Below are 19205 nucleotides of genomic sequence, written 5' to 3' on the forward strand. Positions count from 1 at the left end.
CAATTCTGTGCTAATCTTTGCAATAGCTAAGGCATCTTCCAGTGAATCAGCCATTGCTTTGCCAGTTTAAATTTGAATGTATAATCTTTAAACTCAGAGGAATAAGTATTGCCCAATGAGACAAGGGTTGAGCTAACTTTCTTTCAAGAAATCTTGAGTGGAATATCATCTCCAGCTTTTTTTACTCACTCGGCCTTTCTTCAACTCAATTATAGAGTCATACAGCACGTAAACAGACCCTTCAGTCCAACCAGTCCATGCCGACCATAATCCCAATCCAAACTAGTCCCACCTGCCTGCCCCTGGCCCATATTTCTCCAACCTTTGCTATTTATGTATCTAACCAAATGCCTTTTAAACATTGTATTTGTTCCCACATCTGTCACTGCCTCAGGAAGTTCATTCCACACATGAACCACTCTCTGTGTAAAACAAAATTGCCTCTTATGTCTTTTTAAAATCTCTCTCCTCTCACCTTTGTGGGCGGCACGGTGGCACAGTGGTTAGCACTGCTGTCTCACAGCGCCAGAGACCCGGGTTCAATTCCTGCCTCAGGCGACTCTCTGTGTGGAGTTTGCACATTCTCCCCGTGTCTGCGTGGGTTTCCTCCGGGTGCTCCGGTTTCCTCCCACAGTCCAAAGATGTGCAGGTTAGGTGAATTGGCCATGCTAAGTTGCCCGTAGTGTTAGGTAAGGGGTAAATGTGGGGGTATGGGTGGGTTGCGGGTCGGTGTGGACTTGTTGGGCCGAAGGGCCTGTTTCCACACTGTAAGTAATCTAATCTAAGAAATGTGTCCCCAGTCTTGAAATTCCCCATCTGAGAGAACAGGCAACTACCATCAACTCTATCTATACCTCTTTTTTTATAAAGTTGTTTCAGGGTACCTCTCAACTTCCAATGCTCCAGTGAAAAATGTTTTAGACTATCAATCCTTTCATACCCGACAACATCTCTTTCGAGCCTTCTCCAACTTAATACCACCCTTCGCTATAACTGGGTGACCCACCTGGACTCAGCATTACAGAAGAGGCCTTACCAATGTCCTGTACAACCTCAACATCCCAACTCTTAAGTAATACTTAAAGGACTGAGCAAGGAAGGCAAGTGCACAAAATAATTTTAACCACCCTGTCTATAGGTGATGCAAAGTTTGAAGAATTATGCACCTGCAATCCTTCTCTCTCTCTTTCTCTCCCTTCTCTCCCTCTTTCTCTCCCTTCTCTCCCTCTTTCTCTCCCTTCTCTCCCTCTTTCTCTCCCTTCTCTCTCTCTTTCTCTCTCTCTTTCTCTCCCTTCTCTCTCTCTCTTTCTCTCCCTTCTCTCTCTCTTTCTCTCTCTCTCTCCCCGCTTCACTCTGTTCCACAACACTACCCAAGGCCCTACCATTAATTGTATAAGCCCTACCAATTTCCAATAAAATATCTGAACAAATATCGAGGATTCCTTGTTAATCTGGAATGCCACTATGCTGGATCCAACACAATCCACCCTAGATTATTAACCAGGTCCACTTTCCACACAGAAAATGGCATTTCACTTTTACACAGGGATTATTGGGAAAATTGCAACCAAAATCTCAATTACATTAGAGCTAACCACTGACAACACCGATTCCCAACAGTGGCACAGAGTGTGCCATCTATAACATGCAAGGCAGGAAGTCACTAAAGCTCCTTCCCCAGCACCTTTCAAATAATAACTAGGGTAGGTACAGCCATTTGAGCCTATTCTGCAATTTAATATGATCATGGCTGATCTCATCTTGGCCTCAACTTCATTTTGCTGCCTGTTCCCATAACCCATTAGTAAGAGCATAAGATTCTGAATTCTAACCACCATTGCTGGGGCTTGAACCCTTGGGCCTCTTGATTACTTGTCTGGTGACACTGTCATTCTGCCACCGTTTGTAAATCAAAGTTCAATGCCACCAACTCCTGTAAACTCCCCTCCAGATTACACAGCACTCCAATGCGGAAATATATCGCAGTTCCATCACTGTCCCTGGGTCAAAATTCTGGAATTGCCTCCTTAATAGCACTGTCAGTGTTGCTATACCAGATTGATTTCAATAGTTAGAAACATGAAAACATAGACAACAAAAGCAAAAGTAGGCTCTTCGGCCCATCGACCCTGCTCCATCATTCAATTTGATGATGGCTGAACCTATATCTCAATGCCATTCTCCCACACTCTCCCCATTTCGACACCTTTAGTATCTAGATATTTATTTCTTCTTTAAATCTATTCAGTGACTTTCCCTACACTGTCTTTTGTGGTGAAGAATTGCACAGTCATCACCCTTTGAATGAAGAAATTTCTTCTCATCTCAGTCCTATCCAGCCTGCCTCTTACCCTGGTACTAGCCCTTCAGTTGATGCCACTCACAATGATCTGCACCTCATTGTCATTTCGGAGTTTGAAGGTTGGAGATTCCAGCTCATTCCATGGTGTTGAGAAGGAGATCTAGGTTGACACTCCAATGCACTGCTGAAGGGGTACTGCGCTGTCAGAGGTATAGTGTTTCAGATTCGAGACCTTCCTGTCGACAAGTTGACTGCTACATTTCTTACATTACAACAGTGACAACGTTTCAACAGCAACTTTATCTTTGTGTGTTCAATGTGTTTGGCCGTCACCGGCTAGGTCAACATTCATTGCCCCATTTTGAACTGTCCTTTAGAAGCTGATAATGAGCTCCATTGTCTAATCATCGCAATCACAGAGTCAGAGAATTGTCCAGCACAGAAACAGACCCTCAGTCCAATTTAGCGACACCGAACAGATATCCTAAAATAATCTAGTCCCATTTGCAAGCGTTTGGTCCATATCCCTCAAAACCCTTCCTATTCATATACCCAGCCAGATGCCTTGTAAACGTTGTAATTGTAGCAGCCTCCACCACTTCCTCTGGCAGCTCATTCCATACACGCACTACCCTCTGTGTGGAAATGTTGCCCTTTTAGGTTGTTCCCCTCTCACCGTAAACCCTCTTGTTTTGGACTCACCCACCCTGGGGAAATGACCTTGCCTATTTACCCTATCCATGCCCCTCATGATTTTATAAAAATTTATAAGATCATCCCTCAGCCTCCGACGCTGCAGGGAAAACAGCCCCAGCCTATTCAGCCTCTCCCTACAGCTCAAACCCTCCAATCTCATCAACACCCTTGTTAATCCTTGCTGCACCCTCTCAAGTTTAACATAGTTCCTGCAGCAGGGAGACCAGAACTGAACGCAAAATTCCAAAAGTGGCCTAACCAATGTCCTGTAGAGCCACAAGGTGACCCAACATTATCAAAGTCTGATACTGAGTCACATAGAAGATCTCAAGACACCATAATATTGAAGATTATAGAGAAGAAGCAGAGTTGAAGTCATGGAGGGACTTGAAAACAAACAAGTTGTAAATACTCTCCTGTTTTCATTCAATACAAATGCAGCTCGACGCACTCAATTAAATTCCAGCCTGTAACTCATTCCTGCAGTGTGGAATCAGGCCATTTGGCCCAACAAGTCCAGCACCTACCCTCCAAATAGTAACCCACCCAGACCCATTTCCCTAACTAATGCACCTAACCTACACACCTCTGAACATTACGGACAATTTAACACAGTCAATTTACCTAACCTGGACTGTGGGAGGAACTCACGCAGACGTGGGGAGAATGTGCAAACTCCACACAGACAGTTGTCCAAGTCTGGAATGAAACCCGATCCCTGGCACTGTGAGGCAGCAGGGCCAACCACTGAGCCACCGTGTTGCTCCGTCAACCAAACTTACTTCCAAGTAAACTTTGTAATGTCATGACATCACCATAAGGACCACAGACCTCTGCCTTAAAATAAGTGATTTTACAGATTTATTTAGAGTATTCCTACAGAAGGAACCAGAATTCACTCTGAACAAAACACTAACTTTATATTCTTTACGTTCATGTTCCCGGTTTATCAACACTTGGCTTTGAATGTATTTTATATGCTACTACCTTTCAGAGGGATTCCTATTTGTTTTTAAGCCTCTGATTGTTTGTACAAAATGTGCTAAATATTTGTCTACGCTTTGAAAATCTTGGCCCCACAAATGCAATTAAATATGTAGTTTTTTATTCCAAACTGTGTAATAATTATTTTGTTTCGATCTTGCAGGTCGTCTAATAATTAATTCATGTAAACATGCCATAGATCCTAATTATAAATTCATATTGATAGCACTAGAGTGAGTGTCCAGGGTAAAACAAAATGATCACAAGTGTAACCATGGCAACATTCAATGCCTTTTTGGCTCCCAATTCTTTGTGTGACTAGGCAGTAAAGGTTCTCTGATGAATAATTTTCCAATATAACTTGTTAAATTAACAATGAGCCCGCAATTATCTGCATTTAATTTTGCTTTTCCACATCAGGTCTTATCTAATTCTAACTTCTATACAAATGGTGGGTGAGTGAAGATATCCACAAAGTAGTCATTCTTGGTTAAAAACTATGAAGGTATAAGATGGTCAGAATTCAATGCCCTCCACCCCAGCTGGGTTTGATCGTAGAATCCCTACAGTGTGCAAACAGGCTCTTCGGCCCAACAAGTCCACACTGATCCTCCAAAGGGTAACCCAGCCAGACCCATTCCCCTACCCTATATTTACCCCTGACTAATACCCCAAGCCAGCACATCCCTGAACACTATGGGTAATTTAGCATGGCCAATTCATCTAACCTGTACATCTTTGGACTGTGGGAGGAAACCGGAGCACCCGGAGGAAGCGCAGGCACAGGGAGAATGTGCAAACTCCACACAGATGGTCGCCCAAGGCAGGAATCAAACCTGCGTTGCTGGCGCTGTGAGGCAGTAGTGCTAACCACTGCGCCACCGTGCCATTTGGAGACAAGGGGGGGGGGGGGGGGCATTTAATCAGGCAGGAAGGCGCACAACATCTGGTTTTGAGACCCTGGTCAAGAAGGAGGAGTAAATAGGTGTCTTCCCATTAGTGGAAGAATCGGGACCAGAGGACACAGAGAAAAAGTGATTGGCTAAAGAATCAGAAGAGTCATGAGGGGGAAAATTCTGAGGAGATGAAAGATTATTGAGGATATGTAGGAATGTAGAATTGAGGCTAACGTCAGATCAGTCATGATCTTATTGAATGGTGGAGCAGGCTGGAAGGGCCATAGAGTCATACAACAAGGAAACAGACCCTTTGCTCCAACACATCCATGCTGAACAAGATTCCAAACTAAACTAGTCCCACTTGCCTGCATTCGGCCCATTTCCCTATAAACCTTTCCTGTTCATGTACTCATCCAAATGTCTTTCAAATGTTATACCTATACCTGCAGCAAGCACTTCCTCTGGCAGTTCATTCCACACACGAACTACCCTCTATGTGAAACAGTCACTCCTCAAGTCCCTTCTCACCTTAAAAATATGCCCCCTAATCTTACTCATATGTCTAAACACTTCGCTCTCACAGCGAGTCGTTAGGATCTCCAATGCACTGCCTGAGAGGCTGGTGCAGACGGTTTTAGCTGTGATGTTCAAAAGGGGACTGAAGAGAGAAAGATTTCTGGGTCACAATAGGCTGGATTTTCTGAGCAATGGCAAACTCACATGGACTGTCACTCCAGCCCAACTTTTCTACAAAAGGAAGGAGCTCTGAATTCCTGACAGGGGATTCCAATCAGCTCTGGCGGAATCGTCCATTCTGACAGTTCTCTTGTAGCGTGGGACTATGGGGAGAAGGTCAACCAGGCTCCCTTTGCAGAGCAGTCAACTTCCGTATTCGATATTTATGGCTCTAGAATCACAGGCAGCCATTTTGACAAACGGGAAGTACATGGATTAAGTGTCAGGTTGGGTGGTCAGGTGTCAGATGAATGGCAAGTAGGGTGCCAGGGGTAAGAATGCCATATGAGTAAGATGCCAAGGGGTTAGGTTTCTGCAGGTTGGGTGCCACTTTAATATTATATCATGGCAGAGGTGACACAGTGGGCTGAATGGTCAGTATCAAACCCATTCCATAATTACTGGGGTGTAGGGTGCCAGTGGGAAGTGTGCTGGAGTGGGCCAGGATCTAGAGGGACTGAAGGGGGTGTCAACTCCAGCTGGATAAAGGTGTTGTGGATCCTGAATACGTGAAGCGGGATTGATCTGGACCTGGTGTGAGGTGCATTGGGTCCAGAGCGGGTGAGGGGGATATACAGTCAGATTCAGAGCGGGTGAAAAGGGGAGTCAGATCCAGAGCAGGGCGAGGAGAGTGGGTGTGTCAAGTCTCAGAGGGAGAGAGAGATGGAGTGCCATGTTTAGCGTCTGGGGGACTGTCGTTGGAAGGTTGTTGTTCTGTCGCCATAGTCTTCCCAGACTACAGGGGCTGTTCTCTTATCAGAGAGATGCGACTGGTGGTGATTCAACCTGAGGGCCACTAGACCTCAGATGAGGGAAGAGGTTGAGAAGGAGAGTCTGTCATGGTAACCTCAAACCGATGATGGGAATTGAAACCACGCTGTAAACATCATACTGCTCTGTAAACCAACAAATCAGTCAACTGAGCTAAACCAATTCCCTGTGAGCTAGGTATGGATACAGTCGAACAGTTTCTCAGGAGTTAGACTGCATATTTAATAAATGAAACTGAGGATTGCAGATGCTGGAGATTAGAGTCAAGAGTTCGTTGCTGGAAAAGCACAGCAGGTCAGGCAGTATCCGAGGAGTGGGAAAATCAGTAAAAACCCTTCATCAGGTATGAGGCCTCATTCCTCAGATGCTGCCTGAACTGCTGTGCTTTTCCAGCGCCACACTCTCGACTGCATATTTAATAGTCTACCTTTTACCGAATAACGATTTACTCAACTTTACTGCAACCCTCCGAAGTCTCTGATGTAAATGTGCTATAATGCAGGGTCCCCGTGCGTAACTCCCATCTACACTGGAAAAACATCCATCAGTCATTGGGGAATCTTGACCATTCTCTCTTGAATGGGAGGGAGGCATAGGCTATGGACAACAGCAAGAGGTTTCAATTTAGGAGGTTGCTGCATTGTAGCCACCGCACAGCTCTAGCTGGGCAAAGGATTCTTCCTTTCTTGCCACCTGCTATGTTGAAAGGATTTGCAGGTTGATGCTCAATCTGTTTGGCCTCATTATGAGACCTTGGCCACAAGGTTCTGGAGTGGGGCTTGGCTCAGAGGCAGCCATGTTCCCCAATGCACCATGTGACCTCGGGCGTGGGAATGGGCTGAATGACCTGTGTCGTACCCATTCTGTATTTACTGACTCTCCCACCATCAGAAATCACTTCCCCTTACTCACTTCAGAACCCCACTGTCTGAATGCCTCCGTTAGACTTCTCAGATTCTGGTCTTAGGGGAATAATCCTGACATCCCACTCTTTCCATAAAGCTAAAACCCCACATTGCTGACAATGATTCTTATCTCTAGATATGTCCAGGCTCATCCGATGGTCTCAGTCACTTCATCTCTTTGCTCAGATCCAGAATTTGTCACATCTACAGTATGAATGGCATGGCATGGCATGGTAGGAAGATCGTATGAGGAAAGGCTGAGGCACTTGGGGCTGTTCTCATTGGAGAAAAGAAGATTTAAGGGAGATTTGATAGAGGTGTACAAGATGATTAGGGGTTTAGATAGGGTTGACAGTGAGAACCTTTTTCCGCATATGGAGTCAGCTGTTACTAGGGGACACAGCTTTAAATTAAGGGGAGGTTGGTATAGGACAGATGTTAGGGGTAGATTCTTTACTCAGCGGGTTGTGAGTTCATGGAATGCCTTGCCAGTATCAGTGGTGGACTCTCCCTCTTTATGGTCATTCAAGCGGGCATTGGATAAGCATATGGAGGTTATTGGGCTAGTGTAGGTTAGGTAGGCTTCGGTCGGCGCAACATCGAGGGCCGAAGGGCCTGTTCTGCGCTGTATTTTTCTATGTTCTATGTTCTATGTTCTATAAAGGGGTGGCACAATGGCTAGCACTGCTAACTCACAGTGCGATGGACCTGGGTTTGATTCCACCTCTGGGTGACTGTGTGGAGTTTGTACATCCTCCCCGGGTCTGGGTGGGTTTCCTCTGGGTGTTCTGGTTTCCTCCCACAATCCAAAGATGGGCAGGTTAGGTGAATAGACCATGGAAACGTGGGGTGGGTCTTGGTGAGTTGCTTTTCAGAGGGATGGTATGGGCTGAATGGTCTGCTTCCACACTGTAGGAATGCTATGAACTACCATTATTTTTTTAAAAATTATTGTATGGGATGTGGGTCATTTGTTGCCAATCCCTAATTGTCCTTGAACAGAGTGGCTTGTGAGGCATCCACTTAATGTGAGTCTGGAGTCATATGGATGCCACGCTGAGGGAGGTGCAAGTAAATTCTCTCAAGGACATCAGCGAACCAGATGGGTTTTCCCAACAATGTACAATGGTTAGTGCCATTATACTAGACTTGCAAAGCATTCTAATTTCAACAACTGTCAAAATGGGATTTGAATCAGTGGCCTCAGAGCTTTAGTCGGAGCCTTGGGATAATTAGTGCAGTAACATGAACCTCCATACAACCGTGACACCACCCACCCCAAGCATGCCTTGTACTTTTATGCTGTGTTTTATTTTCGTGCCCAAATGAAAAAGTTTGGGGCCACATTTTATGTGAGAATGAGCTATAATCTGGATTTTATGTTATTGCTTCTTAAGAATTGGACTGATGAGTAATGTAATTTGCCACAAAAAATAAGGGGAGTCGAGGAATTTGAAATTCACCCAATTTCTCTTCCGGAATAATTAAATAGTTTTCTTTGAATACTCAAAGTTATGATAAGAACTGATCTGAATATTTGAGCCTTCCTTCTGAAACATATGCAATTTTTTAACATATTTTGCAATATGTTAATGTATGTATCAGTGATCCAGATAAATGTAGGCTCAGTCTCCCCCCCCCCCCCCCCCCAACAAGGCACACTGTGTTCCAAACGCTGAACAGTATCTGGATGTTAGTCAAACGCTTACTTCATATGTGCACCTCCTGGTGTGACCTGAACCCAGCTTGGGTTTCTGGGCCCAGTTAGGATTCTGGAGTTGGAGGGTTGGAGGGCTGGAGAGTTTGAGCTGTAGGGAGAAGTTGAATAGGCTGGGGCTGTTTACCCCTGGAGCGTCGGAGGCTGAGGGATGACCTTATAGAGGCTTATCAAATCACGAGAGCCATGGATAGGGTAAATAGACAAGGTCTTTACCCCGGGATGGGACAGTCCAGAACCAGAGGGTATAGTTTTAAGTGAGAGGGGAAAGATTTAAAAGGGACGAAGGAGCAACCTTTTCACACAGAGACTGATTTAAAAGTGGAATTAACTGCCAAAGGAAGTGGTAGATGCAGGTACAGTTGCAACGTTTAAAAGCATTTGGACAGGTAGATGAATAGGAAACGTTTAGAGGGATATAGGCCAAACACAAGCAAATTGGAGCAGTTTAGTTTGGGAAATTTGGATGAATTGGACCTCAGTTTCCATGCTGTATGACTCGATGTCTCTATCAGGCCTCCAGCCTTGACAGTCTTCCAGTAAATGTTTGAGTATTTTGGATTTAAAAGTGTTCAGGGTTTCCACCTTAACCAATGTTTCCCAACAGTGAGTTCGGGGCCAGCCTTTGTGTCAAGTCACATTCTTCTCAAAATGCTTGCAATGATACTGGGTGAAATGTTCCCATATCTCAGTGAAGTGACTCATTGAGTGAGATTCCTGGTGTCGTGCAACGTTCACCTCGTGAATTATTGTAATCCGGCTCTTGGGTGTGTTTTCGAGGGAATCGCCTGGCCGGATGAGGCAGAAGTGCTCACCATGGCTGGGAACCTTCTGGCAATCTCCACACTGGCACCACATCTGAAGCCCACTACAAGCCAGGATCAACCCTTTACTCTGTGCTGCCCGTCCGGCATCACTGAGGACACAGCCCAAAGGGAAGGAAAGCTTGCTCCCTGCTTTGAGGACCTGGAGGTCTTGGTGGAATGAGGACAGGAGGGGATATCGTTTTCCCTGCTGGCTACCACTTGAGGACACATCAGACTGAGCCAGCCCGGACTCAAATTGCAGTGCAGTGTCCCAGGTGAAAAGCAGGAAGAGGTCAAGGGAGCACCTGCACCCAAGGATAAGTTCTACCACCTTCTCTCTGCTAACTCATAATCATAGGGCCACTACTCACTCTAACCCTACCACTGCACCCCACTCTTCCAGGTTCATAGGCCACAACTCTCTGCATTGCAAGCACCATGTCCACTTGAACAGTGCACTCAAGAAACTGAAGCCTCAAGCACCCAGACTTCTTTACTGATCTGGTCTCTGTTAGCCTTTCACCACAGCAATTCAAGCCGATAATGGATTCCAGAAATTGGACCGCAAAGGCGCCCTCAGAATCCAAGTATAACAACAAATGATGTTGAGAGATCTCTATTGGTGGAATTTCCTTGGGCTTCACAGACAATTAAATGGATGCATGTAAGTTAGCTCGCTGAGCTAGAAGGTTTGTTTTCAGACATTTCGTCACCATGACTAGGTGAAGAAGAGAACAAGATCCATCCTGCAATGTAAGCATTAACCCTGTTTCTCTGTCCATCGATGTTGCTGGACACAGTGAGTCACTACAGCATTTTCTAATTTTAATCATAGGTAGGATACAATAAACTCTATATTATGGAATCCCCAGCATCCACATCACTTTGTCTTCATTAAATAAAACCTGGCCCTCAGTCGGTCTGGGTACTGTAGTGTCAGAGACATTCCAACGTCTGGTCAGAAAGACTGCACTGGTCGAGAGCTGCTGGTCAATTAGCTGCTGGCTACCAAAGGGTAGTGCCACTGATAAGTAGTGGCTGCTGCTGGTATTGCACCCACACAACACACCATGAGGATCGTCACTGCATCTCAGTTCCAAAAATGAGTGATGCTGACAGGGTTTCAGAGGGTTTCAATTGTGAGAGAGGGGAGTCAGCAGGAAATGGGTGTCAGGTACTTCCCCTGCCCAATGGAGATCCTTCATTCAGGCACTGCATGCCTTTAACTGCTGGGAAATGGATCAGTGCTCTCCACACATACAGTATAAATGCCGTTTCCCCTTTACTTTGGTATTCTTGTGAATTGTCCTGATGAGTGCAAGATGAAAAGCTTTGAAGAAAATGTGTTTTATTCCAGCAATACTAAAATCCTACTTGGTATCCCAGACAACATTTATCCTCAGCCAATTACATAAAAATTTAATTGTTCATTGATGCCATTGCAGATTGGCTATCAAATCTTTCATATCCTTTATTATTCCCAAATATTATTGGCCAAATAAGTTATATAATGCTGAGGGACATTATTGCAATACTCAGAATCTTGTCCAATTGCTTCTGAAATGCAAAATGTGATGGTAATTGACCAAAGCCTATAGGCTAAGACTGTTGGTTAGATTAATTCAATAGGTTAAGAAATACACAGAAGCCATATAATGTAGCAAGATGTTATATCAGCATGATACATGAATTATTGGGGAGTACTGTCATATACATGCCACAAGGAACGTTTTTAGACAATGTTATATTTTAATCTTATGTTAGATAAAACTTAAAACGTGGACACTATAAACTGTATCTTACGGGAGGATCCCATAATCTATAATTAATAATGATTAGTTCATGTAAATGGCACCAGAATTCGACAATAGGTGTGTGCGCGTGTGTATGTGTGCGTGTGTGTTTGAGTGAGAGTATGTATGTGTATTTGTGTGGAAGTGTGAGAGTATGTGAGTGCGTCAGTGAGCAAGTGATATGTCTGTATGTGTGTGTATATGTGTTCAGACTACAGAAGTAAATGTCTTCCTTTACATGAGTCAATGCCTTATTCCAAGACAAAAAAATTAAAGCATGAAATAGTTCAATGGTTTATTGCAATTCTTAACATGTGCAGTGTAACAGACAGTAGAGCATTGGACAAAAAGTATGAAGGAAGCAGTGAGCATTCAGATATTAGCACCTCCCCTTACAAGGTGTGAGATCTGTCAAACTCTCAACCTGTTTGTTTATAATCAAGGAAATGGATTTAACATGAAAAGAAAATCCCAAAATTGCAGTCCTGGCTGCTCAACTTGAGGTCTGGCAGGAAATGCCTAAAAATGTGGATAAACTGTGAGTCACATGTCCATGTGTAACATTACATATCAATCTGTCTCCATCAATAGCCCTGTTACTGAGCAAGCCTTAGGAATCACATTCTAAAGTAGGCATCTCAGTCTCTTCTGAGTGGATAAGACTCTGTTTGGGCTGTTTTGCTGATTGAGTGTTTTACTACATTGTTTAACCCAATGGTCTGAGTAAATCAGACCAAATAGTTTGAGCCTTTTCACATTGGTCTGTCATCATTACACCATGGAGTTCTCAGCAGCAATATAGAGAATGTCCTGGACCGCCTGAAAAATATCCAATTAGCAATTTGATGTTAACGGGAACAATGCTAAAAAGAGAAACAGGTTACTGAAGGTTTCATCATAAAAAGTAAAATACTGTGGACGTTGGAGATCTGAAACTTTTTTTTAAAAGTATCACGAAGTAAGAGAAAATAGAAACTTCCCTAACCCTTTCCATTTTGACACACCTTCTTGCATTTGTGAAGACTACTGTAGTAGGCACTGTACAACTTTTAGAATTCAATGCTGAGTTCAACAACTTGAGAGCATGTGGCCTTGTGACACACACACACGCAAACTCACACACACGTGCACACACACACACAGATACACACACACGCGCACGCACTCACACACACACAGACACACGCATGTGCACGCACTCACACACACATGCACACACATAGATACACACACATGCTCGCACACTCACACACGCACACACAGACACAACACATGCGCGCACACTCACACACGTGCACACACACATGCACGCGCACACACACGTGCAGACACACACACATGAGCGCGTACACACACACACACACACACACGCACACACAGACACACACACGCACGCACACACTCGCACACATGCACACAAGCATTCACACACACAGACACACATACGCACATACGCACACGCACATTCTTGCATGGCCCATTTTCTATGATTCAGACCCATCATTAACACCAACTTATGTTGGAAATTTGAGTTCTGAAATGATGTTCTTTTTGTATTCCATCTTTAATATTTCCTGTTGGGCATTTGACTTCTTTTAACTATTTTCCAGTAATAAATAGCCTTCTGGGCCTAAACAAGGGATGTATCGAGCACCACACTAGCCTCTCATGAATGTAGTATATTGAAAAATAAGAATTTTTTGTTTTTAGAAGGAATGAAAAGCAGTTTTGAAGTGGATGTTGACAAGGGGACCCAGGGCATCATGGGTACGCTGCCCCACAGTGATTGGCCAAAAGGCTTAAGATGATTGACTGATAAAACACAATCCCTTAGAGTAAGGGATTTCAACAAGCGTATGGAGGCAGAGGGCAGTGCTCATCAGGCAATTTTTGTAGGCAGCAGTCTCCATCAAGCATCTGTCTTCTCCAGGTGGAAGGTAGATGAGAAGAAGAGGAGGAAGACCCAAGGAAGAGTTCAGCTTCAGTTAGAGAATAGCACGCTGTCCCCACAATGTTAACAAGACTGATTCATTCCACACGGCAGCCTGTTTGTCCTCTGGTGTCAGTGAACCATCCCTGATTGTCACGGTTTTATACTTCATCTGCCTAATTAACTAATGTATCATATCCAAACTGCTAGTTCTTAACAAATTCAATAAACCCTCTGAAAATTGCTTACAGACGGTTGACTGCCTTAATTAGGTAAGTGTGATCATGAACCCTCAAAATTAACATTTGGATCACAATCTCCTTTTTACCACCATTAGCATTCCCCTTGTCTCTTGCTTGAGGCACTATCAACATCTGTTCCATCCCTCCTCCTTCTTTGTAAACAACTTTAAAACCGTTATTCAACAGACCCCTTCAGTACCAAAGAAGGGTGATCGGACGCGAAACGCTAACCATATGTCTGTCTCCACTGCTGCTGCCCGAGTTTCCCCTTCTGTTTTAATTGTGAAAGCTTTGATTTGGGGCAATTGTAAGAACGGCAATTTTCAAAGGATAATAACAATTTATACAACAGGGGAAAAAAAAATGCACCGATTAATTAGCAAACCGAATCCCATTGGCTCAGCATTGCCTACAGAAAATAACAGGGAATTTAGGCTTCCTATGCTCCTGAATAATTGAAAAAAAATGCAAAGCTTTTACAAATTCCTTTTGCCTTCAGAAAACAGTTTCCTGCCTATGAATACACGTTGTGAATGTAAATGAGTCCCGTTATGAATGTGGCTGATTAGTTTAGATTTGTTGTTTTGTTTTAGCACACTCTGGATTATTCAGCAATTGTTCCCCAATTACAGAATCACATCTAACAGCAGACATCTTGCTATGAGTTTTGTAACTATGGGCCTGTTGAGTATGCTTTTTACTCTGCATACTACAAATGACAGAAGGGACAAACCACTTTGTTTTATTAGTTCATGGGAACTGGGCATATTTATTACCCGTACCTAACTACCCAGAGTATCAACCACATTGCTGTGGGTCTGGAGTCACACATAGACCAGACTAGGTAAGGATGGCAGTTTCCTTCCCCAAAGGGGATGAGTGAGCCAGATGGGTTTTCCCAATAATCGGCAATGGTTTCATGGTCATCATTAGACTCTTAATTCCAGAAATTTGTTGAATTCATACTGCACCATCTTCTACTGTAGGATTCAAACCCAGGTGCCCAGACCATTACTGGCTCTCCGGATTAACTATCCACCAATAACAGCACCAGGCCATCACCTCCCCTGACTCCACCCTCTGATTCCATCTGAGCATGGGTGGGACATACCGGCCAGTGTACCGCCAGTGATTTTAGTGATGCTGGTTGAGAATTAAATATTGCCCAAAATAATAAAAGTGAGAAATCATCTCCTCTACTTTGAATAATGCTTTGGGATCACTTACAGCCTGCTGGGAGGGCAGCTGGGTTTAACATCACACCTAAAAGGGTCTATCCCCAATGGTGTTAAAACCGCCACATTAGGGGGTACTGTAATTGATGTTAATTATAAAATCCCTACAGTGTGGTAACAGGCTCTTCACAAGTCCACACCGACCCTCTGAAGAGTAACCCACCCAGACCCATTTCCCTACCCTATATTTACCCCTGACTAACGCACCCAACCCACATATCCCTGAACAATTATGGGCAATTTAAGCATGACCAATCCATTCTAACCTGCACATCTTTGGGCTATGGGAGGTAACCCACGCAGACATGGGGAGAATGCGCAAACTCCACACAGACAGTCACCCAAGGCTGGGATTGAAGCCAGGTCTGTGGCGCTGTGAGGCAGCAGTGCTAACCACTGAGCCACCGTGCCGCCAAAAACTGCCACTGCGCTGTTCAACTTCACAGTAATGTATGGATAGTCTCAGCGTTGGTTACAATGCCTGACAACATTAAACAGCCTCCTGATATTTATTGCACAGGGTGGCACTAGCAGAATGGGCAGCCGCACTTGCCAGAAAGATATCTTTGCCTCCAGAGGAAGGTACTAACTCAAAAATAGGCACAAAAAATGAAAGATATAACCAGCATGGACGAGCCAGAGTCTGAAAGAGAAAGAATCATAGTCGTAGAGGTCTCCAACACAAAAAGGTGCTCCAGCCCATTGAGTCTGTGCCAGTCAAAAACAAGCACCAAACTAATCCTATTTTCCAGCACTTAACCCATAGATATTGAGTGAGATTCCTCAACCCCCCTTGCTGGTGATTCCAATAATGCCCATCGTGTTTGAGTTAGTTCATCGTAAACTCCACAACACCCGTCTCAACTCACTGCCATGGCAATGCATTCAGCCGACGAAATACATTTTCGTTGCACACCCTCCAGCTTTACCAGATAGTAAAGTGTTTCAAACAGCCTCAGTGCTCCAGCTTCTGTCAAAGGCACATGATTGCCAGTAAGTTAGGATATAACTGCACTCAAAACCGCAGCACTTACTTCATCCAGATCGCCTTGTTTACTGGTATGTAGAACAGGGCCTGCTGAAAGAGGCCTGATTGCACTCATTGTTGTATTTGATTCCCTCATGGTATGGGGCTTGGTGGTGCTGATTAACAACCCTTCATCTATACATCTCACTAAACTACTCATTTTTCTTTCTAACTGCCTTCAGGCATTCCATCGTAGGTCTGTCCAAGTTGGGACGGTCTGTGAGATGGGAATTGTCAGGAAAAAGGCAACAAACCTGGGTGTTCAGCAGGTATACAGAGGAACCTCGATTATCTGGCATTCGAATTAACCAAATTTTGCATCATTCGAAAAAGATTGCAAGGTCCTGATGTGTGGCTAATGATGTTATCTGGCATCGGTTAGCCAGCATTCAATTAACCAAACAAAGTAATCGAGTTTCCTCAGTATATTTGTTTGTCTTAATATATAGGCCAAACTTTGATTATTTGCAGCTAGGGCCCAGTTCTGAAAAAAAATCCTTAAACTTCACCTGTCTTCCTTGTCTTAAAATCCACTTCTTCAATCAAGTTGACAGTCATCACTCCTAACAGCCACAATTGAATTGAATACTCAACTGTAGGTTAGGTTAATTGGTCATGCTAAATTGCCTATAGTGTTCAGGGATGTGTAGGTTAGGTGCATTAGTCAGGGGGAAAATTAGAGTAATATGGTAGGGGAATGGGTCTGGGTGGGTTACTCTTCGGAGGGTCAGTGTGGACCTGTTGGGCTGAATGGCCTGTTTCCACACTGTAGGGATTCTACGAATTCGCTAACACAACATGTCATTCAGTCAAACAGCATGATGCATTAAGAGGAAGCTACAGATAAAAACGAGTGGCAATTAAAGAGAAGGGCTTGTTGAGAGGGTTAAGATGAAGAGAGACAGAGGGGTGGGAGGAAGTACACGTGAAGCATAACAACACAAGCCTAGACCAGTTGAATTGAATGGCCTGTTTTTTGTGCTGTAGACTCAATGTATTTCTATGGCCTAGTATTAATTTCTGCCAGATTGCATTCCTATGAAGAAGCTTGGGGCATTTTGCTCGAGGGTAAATGCCATATGTTGTGCTAACCATTCTCTCAATATGCTATGGCACCTTCAAAGATCAATGCACACAAAGTCCTAGATCCCTGTGACTGTGCAATCTCTTTGCAGCAGCGACGGGCTCCATATTGCCTCTATATTGTTTCTCCCAAACCTCATGAACTCACAGCTCTCTGCATTAAATTCCATCTGCCTGTGTCTGATCATTCCGTTCATTTATCTGTGTCCTGTTGGATGTGGAGACATCAATGATTTCAAAAGACACTAGAGGAAAATAAACATGCAGGACTAACAGTGGTGAAGCAGGAGAATGGGACTGACTAAATGTCTCGACAAATAGCTGGCATTGGCCTGATGGCCTGAACAGCGTACTTAAGAAATGATGAATTTGTGAAATCGTGGATCTATGAAATGTCTAAGTATAAGTTGTTGTCATTGATGGACAGCGTGGTGGGAAGAAAATATATGTCAAATTGGTAAGCATTTGGAATACTTAAACTACTATGGGCATTGACATGGTGTATAAGAGTTCCCAGGTGCCACAGCACAGACCAGATGATATTGGGTGCATGACTAAGAGTTGAAAAATGTGGTGCTGGAAAACACAGCAGGCCAGGCAGCATCCGAGGAGCAGGAGAATGATGTTTCGGGCACAAGCCCTTTTTCAGGGAACGTCGATTCTCCTGCTCCTCGGATGCTGCCTGACCTGCTGTGTTTTTCCAGCACATTTTTCAACCCTGGTCTTCAGCATCTGCAGTCCTCACTTTCTCCTGCATGACTAAGAGTCAACAACACAGTGGGCACAATGTTAACTTGCCACATCCAGTCTAAAGTGGGCGGTGAGACCTTAAAATGCAGTGGGTGACCTTTCAGCTTCATTAACCCAATCAATACGGTTGCCGCCATTTTGAAAACGTGTCTGCCTGATTCTGGTGGTCAGCCATAATTAATGTGCAGCTAGGGGGCGTTCTGAGGAAGGGCTACCCGACCTTAAACGTTAACTCAGATTTCTCTCTACAGATGCTGCCAGACCAGCTGAGCTTTTCCAGCAATTCTTTCGTTTCTGACTCACAGCATCTGCAGTTCTTTCGGTTTCTATTTGGAGCTTGTCTGCAACAGGCGCCAATCAGTTCCATGGACAATGGAGCTTAGGAAGCCCAAATAATTTTTAAAAATCCACTGAGGACTGGCTAGGTGAACATGCAAGCAGAGGTAACTTTGGGGCGGCACAGTGGCCCATTGGTTAGCATTGCTGCCTCACAGCACCAGGGACCCGGGTTCGATTCCACCCTCGGGCGACTGTCTGTGTCGAGTTTGCACATTCTCCCAGTGTCTGCATGAGTTTCCTCTCACAATCCAAAGATGTGCAGGTTAGGTGAATTGGCCATGGGAAATTGCCCACAGTGTTAGGTGCGTTAGTCAGGGGTAAGTATAGGGTAGGGGTCTGGGTCTGGGTGGGTTACTCTTCGGACGGTCGCTGTGGACTTGTTGGGATGAAGGGCCTGTTTCCATAGCGTACGGAATCTAATCTAACTCACTCCCGTTACAGATCACCAACTTGCTGAAACTGCCTAAAAATTATAAAAAAGGATTGATTGTTGGCCCACACTTTTGTCCTTGTAGCAATCTGGATATCGTTTAGTTTGCCATAAATGAGGAAGAATATTGAAGGGGAAAAGAAATTGCAAGGGGCCAGGGAAGAGCCAGCGAGTGCATTGCTCTCCAAAAGAGCTGGCACAGACTTGATGAGCCGAATGGACTGCTGTAATGCACAATTCTATGATTCAATAGAATCCGCAATTTCCTTTCCCCTGTGCAAACACCTGCTTATCAAGAAAACCGCTGTAGGGTGCCTTAACTCTCAGGGCAAATGAGAACATGTCTATAAAACTGACACTGCTGAACTTGGGCCCTCATTTGAATTTCAATTTCCTATCTCCTCATGACATTCATCGTATCATTCATAAGAGCATAACAAGACGGCGAAAACATCATCCAGTCCATTGGATCACTCCCTTCCACTAACCGTGTACAATTTATAAGTCATTGAAGCCCACTACACTATTTACGTCCCTGAGATAGGTGAATAAAACCAACAC

General features: G+C 44.3%; 1 protein-coding gene across 5 annotated transcripts in view; it reads right to left on the reverse strand.

Annotated features, from left to right (window-relative positions):
• Nucleotides 1–19205, reverse strand: part of LOC140489278 (protein phosphatase 1 regulatory subunit 29-like) — a 422002-nt gene that overhangs the window by 142488 nt on the left and 260309 nt on the right. The gene's annotated exons all lie outside the window — the stretch shown is intronic.

Source organism: Chiloscyllium punctatum, chromosome 18 (assembly GCF_047496795.1).
Source record: "Chiloscyllium punctatum isolate Juve2018m chromosome 18, sChiPun1.3, whole genome shotgun sequence".
In the NCBI taxonomy this organism is placed as follows: Eukaryota; Metazoa; Chordata; class Chondrichthyes; order Orectolobiformes; family Hemiscylliidae; genus Chiloscyllium; species Chiloscyllium punctatum.